This window comes from Ischnura elegans, chromosome X (genome assembly GCF_921293095.1).
Source record: "Ischnura elegans chromosome X, ioIscEleg1.1, whole genome shotgun sequence".
NCBI lineage: Eukaryota > Metazoa > Arthropoda > Insecta > Odonata > Coenagrionidae > Ischnura > Ischnura elegans.
The window spans coordinates 118,573,305-118,579,030 of NC_060259.1; the positions used below are offsets into that span (position 1 = coordinate 118,573,305).

At 36.4% G+C, this 5,726-nt stretch overlaps 2 long non-coding RNA genes across 2 annotated transcripts; both read right to left on the reverse strand.

Moving 5' to 3' along the window:
- Positions 1-497: 497 nt before the first annotated feature.
- LOC124171015 lies at positions 498-2,411 on the reverse strand. Its single transcript, XR_006867625.1, has 3 exons — positions 2,229-2,411; positions 2,049-2,124; positions 498-534 (listed from the first exon to the last, which is right to left on the reverse strand). It is a non-coding gene; the product is annotated as an uncharacterized LOC124171015 (long non-coding RNA).
- Positions 2,412-3,374: 963 nt separating this feature from the next.
- LOC124171747 lies at positions 3,375-4,270 on the reverse strand. The gene is made up of 2 exons (XR_006867946.1): positions 3,915-4,270; positions 3,375-3,483 (listed from the first exon to the last, which is right to left on the reverse strand). It is a non-coding gene; the product is annotated as an uncharacterized LOC124171747 (long non-coding RNA).
- Between the last annotated feature and the right edge of the window lie 1,456 nt (positions 4,271-5,726).

Below are 5,726 nucleotides of genomic sequence, written 5' to 3' on the forward strand. Positions count from 1 at the left end.
GAGTGCGTACGTCCGCAGTTGACCATGCTCAAGTAAGATTGACGGACGAAAGATTGCGAAACCACTACGTTTTCGATACAAATTATTTTATTTTTACAACCCAAGCCCCTGGAAAATATCCATACTACAGCAAGTAATGCCCCTTTGCACGCGAGTGAACTCGTCTGAGTGCGTGCCTCTGAATTTAACTTGACGAAAAGGTCGACATATTATGATTTTTCAAAGAAAAACAAAATCAAGCATAAAAATTCATTTAATGGGCAAATTACAGAAAGATTAATTCACGACACAAAAAATTTTCACATTGTTCAAGTACAAGATTCAACTTTGGCAGATCAACAGCAAATGTAAACATACACAATGCATGGGTGAGGCCAAAAATGCAAAACCGAAATGCAAACAGCTAAGGCGATTGCAATTCATAATTTTTCCAGTGAGCAACTGCCACTCTTCATGATTCATCACAGGAAAGTAAATGGTGAAAGGTTTTCGGAAATGGCTTAATAAAAGGACCAGCAAACTTCCAAGGATATCCTGAAAAAAGTAGAAAGGCTGCGAAAGTGAATATGTATAGGTGGAAAGAAATTTCCTCTACAATAACCATTATTTTTATAAATACACCAATTCCAAAAAATATTACTATAGATAATGTATTTAAATTACAATTACTCGGCAATTGAAATAGCAGATCAAATACCAATGCACTCAATGTGGTCACCACAGAATTTCATAGATGCATACCTTAGAATGTGACTGACTTCATTTATATTTAATTCATCATATCCTTGTCATGCTCAAACAATAAATAAGAACACACACCCATCAAGTGTAAAATGAATCCAGAAATAAGTTATTTATACAAGGGCCATTCATGAAAACTTGACATTATGGATCCTCTAACATAGTTTCCTGCGGTGGGAAAGTAATAGGTCATAATCCCTCCCACCTCTTATAATACAAGAGTTGCTTTAAGATAACATAGCGGCCATGTACCAATGCCATCGAGAGGAAGTCAAAAATACCTCCAGTCGTTACTCTTACCATAATGTAACATACCCGCTAACACAGCAGTACATAGAAAAGTTAAACTAGCGGGATTAATTATCTCAATGTTAGTGTGCATCCCTCTGTAATCGAAAGTATGTTATGTGAACTTAACGTGATTTCAACATTTCCACCCCTGATTGTGTATGCACAGTATACTTTCCTTTACTTCTTTGATTTAATGAATAAAACTTTAAAATCCTACTTTAGCATCTAAGGGAACAGATAGTTTAAAAATAAAATTGACTAATTCACTTCATTAATTACACGTCATAACTATACGGGATAACATTGAAGGCAACGCGAGAAGTAATGAATATACACTCACTAAAGCTACTATTGCCTACTTCATAACGAAATACAAGGGTCGGTTTAACGATCAAATGATCAGCTACAGTTGAAATTTAAATTGCTAAATAATCACACTTCCCTGCAAATATTTCTTCACCAATACCTTTATTCACAAACTTAGTAACAAATCCCTAGGTATCATACTTTCTTTCTCTACGTTTTAAACATTGAGTACCGATGAACACAGCATAAAGCACGCTAAGGCCACTTTTTCACTAGTTCTTTCCGTCATTGAAATAATTAATATTACACACTTCCAAGGCATCATAACTGCTATGTCTTCTCCAATATTTTAACTGAAAAATTACAGAACACCACATAACTCCGCATAATACCTTACAAGCCATCTTAAAGGTGTGTGTGACACGTGTTTCAGTCGCATTATTTCCCATCGTTACTATTATACTCGCAACAAAATAGTTAACATGACACTTAAAATATTATACTCGCAACAAAATAGTTAACATGACACTTAAAATACAAATAAAATACTTAATTACTACCGTTGACTAATGACATTATCAACTATTCACATTAAAAGGCACCCCAAACACGAGCACGTTGTAGGTAACAAATTCAATATGTATCAGGTGTAGCGAACATCTCACGCTATATTGCATTTTTTTGACTATTTTATTCTATATTTTACTCACCGGTGTAAGTAGTAGTAAGGCCTGTTTTCTTCCTTTCCGTGCGATTATTGCACCCGTAAGCCGAGCAGCAAACCATCTGCGAATGCAAAGTTTAAATAGCATATATCTGCCTAACGGAATGTTTCCGGATGTAGATAATAATATCCATGAAAATAAACACACTAATAAATATTTACGTACCTTTATATGACTTCTGTAGCCACTGGTTTCAGAAAAAAACAGTATTTTCTTAACATGCAAGCTTACGGCAAATCGACGAAGCAGGACATCGTAAGATGGCTAAATGCGCAAAAGTACCGTTATGCCTGGCTCGCCTGGCTTCACCTCAGAGCGCTTATGCCCCCTCCAGAGAGCTCTATGGTTGGCACCAGTGTAAGAACTTACGACTGCTTTTCCCAGTTTGATTCTTCACATTTTTTTTTGAGATCATCTATCATTGCATTGAAATCAGAACAATTATCAAATTTAAAAACTCTGTTTTAATTATGAAAACTATCCCAGGTAAAAATATTTGGTCTGTAACTGAGCTGGAACAGGTCTGGAACGGGGGTGGAGCTAAAGGTCTGCAGCTGGTCTGGAACTGGGAAGAAATTGAAACATTGCTCCAGACCAGTTTGGTCTGCAACTGGTCTGGACAACGGGTGGGTGAACTGGTCTGTAACTGGTCTGTACTGCTCTGGAACTGGTCTGTTCTCAGGGGGACTATGTGGTCTGGAACTAATCTGTTCTAGTGACTAGTTGGTTTATACTACTTAACCTGAGACTCAGGATAACTAAAAGATCAGTCAATCTCATTGATCTGACTGGTTCAGTTCAGCTAGTAAGGAAAAGGGAACAGCCTAAACAAATAAATCTGAGAAGCATACTGAAGGCATTTCCCAGCCAGCCAAATATGACAGAGATAAAGGCATACTCTCAAAGCAGTAGTCTTCAATTGTTACAATAGCATTCTTACATAATCAATTTAATAAATTGTTAATTTTGAAAAGCGATGATACATCTCTATGGATGTCTTCAGCTGTAAGGGGCAAGAAAGTTGAGTAATTCTTACAACAATCAAAAGCTCAGAGTTGATGTATCTCCCGATTATGCCAGTATGAGTGCAAATGGAATTCAGAATTTAACAAATGTCAATCCGATCGTAAGATATTCATTGTACTCACACATGGCAACTGCATTTCAGCTGTGTACTCCCATCAAAGTTCTAAGTTGATAAAACATGTTAGCATATGACTTTTGACAAACCATCATTAACATATCCCCTGCAACAGGAAATTTTGGATTCGTATGGAGGTGGATGATTTTCTATGCAATAAAATAAATCTATACAGGCAATTTAACATTTATTGATGTACTCAAAACATTCTCTAGTTCTAGTAACACAGTTAACATGTATTGTAGTAGAGAAAACGTCTAGTGTCCATCGCCATCAATCCTGGAAAATGAGAATTGTAACATTTAATAACCAGCTAAGTAATAAGTACTCAAAGTAACTTAAAATTGTTCCACATATTCTCTAATATGGTTATTCAATTTCAAGAAAAACCTTTCATGCACGAATGAATTTATAGTGTGGCTAATACTTTATTATGCCATGAAAAACTGCTAACAATGTGGTTTATAACGGGAGAAAAGTAACTTGAAATATTTCAACATAATCGATCTGAATGAATTGTATTTTTAATATACAAGTTAAGCCAAAGATCAACCTAAATTGTAATCACAGTGAGAACGTAGTAATAAATAATCTTTTATAACTATTGGGTTGAAAGAAGTAGTTCATTAATTGCATTAGTCCTAAAAAATTGTTGATACTCAAGTTCGTTGATTTACTATGGATTGTAAAAATATGTTCCATGTACTTACATTAAAATAGTCAGCGCAGCAGAGATGGGTTGATGCTGACCAATGCATCTTCTTTAAATCTCTACGTGCTGCAAGGAGCCACTTTTTCCGCAAACCCGGTAAATAAAAACTTTATCCGGCGTTGATTTCATTGTGATAGTATGCAATTGCATGAAACAGTATTTTTTTCGATTCCTTTTTGGAAGTTTTCACTTTGAAAAACGTTATATTTTCCTCATCCATACGTTCTTAAACATACAGTTGCCTGTAAAATACGGTTTTAAGGCACAGATTAATTCACAAAGTCGGAAACTACTGTATCTACGAGTGTAAACAAAATTCCAGTGCCAATGGCTGTTAGGTCACGTGGTATAGAAGATGGCCGCTGGTTGTTTTGGCGCAAGTTTCAAAATACGATTTTTAATACGTTATATAATGGGGAAAAAATTGTAACTCAAATTTTTAATCCGCAAAATATGTATCTACCGCAGTTACTACATTCTTTTACAGAACTAAATTTCTCTGGAGCAGGTGCACCTGCTTCTTATAGGTGCGAGGTGTACCTTTTTGAAGGTACCCGGGGACTTTTCAGATATTTTCCTCTTCAACAAATGCTTTAATTTTAATGGGTTACTGAAATGATGCATTACGTTCACCTTATTACCATTATATACACTGTGTTCTGAATTGAGATCCATTTGCATTTGAGGGGGCAAATAGATACTTAAGTATATTATTTTATGCTTCCATAGCCCAAATAAAGTGTGTAAGCGCTACTTACTAGCTGGAAGATATTAAATTTTTCTTACAATCAGCTCATTAACTGCACCCCTTCCCTACAGAAATGCAATGCAATTTTTTGAAAGAAGTAGGTATGTTAGTATGTAACCAGGGGCGGATCCAGGATTTTTTTCTGGGAGGGGCACAAGCAAGGCCGTATCCAGGATTTTGTTCTGGGTGGGGCACAAGGATACCTCGTAATACAAAACGAACGCAATGATATTGGGGCCGTATTAAAAATCTTGCATATTTTTGAGGGTCTGGGGGGGGGGGGGGGGGGGCACGTGCCCCCGTGCCCCCCCCCCCCCTGGATCCGCCTATGTATGTAACATGTAAGTGTAGATGTTTGGTGAGTGAAGGAGATCTTAGGAAAGGTAGTGCCATGGAAGAATCCTTCTTCCATGGTAGTGCTACCCTTGCCTTACCCTCCCTGGAATGTAGAGCATGGGTTGATGGAGGGTTAACTACACACCATGGAGGGTACTACCCTTCATTTACCCTATGTCTACCCACCATGGAGGAGTTCATTTTTATTACAGTGGAAGTTGCGGGCAAAAAGTTTTGCCTGAAATTGGTAAATACATTGGAATTAGAATAAACCATTGCAAATTATTTTATTGACTGCTAACGACTTTCCAAAACCCTATTTGATATTTCAACCTTCATTGCTTGTGCAATCATTTAGAAGTGATATTTTTACTATTTTACCAAGCTAGCTTAAGTGCTTAAAGTTTGCATCATAAATTGAGACTATAATATCAGACGTACTTTTGATATTAGTCTCAATTTATGATGCAGCCCTTTCTAATGCCATCCAAATAACGCAACTCTCCACAAGCCATGATTGTGGGCAGTGGGTACCTTTGAACCCATGTGAAATTCATCTATGAAATAACAAATATAAAATTGTAACCCTTCTTGAAAAAAAAATTAATGGGCATTAAAAATTGACCACTCCATAGCCCAGGATTCCTAATTCCATTAAGTAGCAATACCTGATATACATTATAATAATTTCACTGTTACAAATAAATTTAAGAGCAATTGCAGATG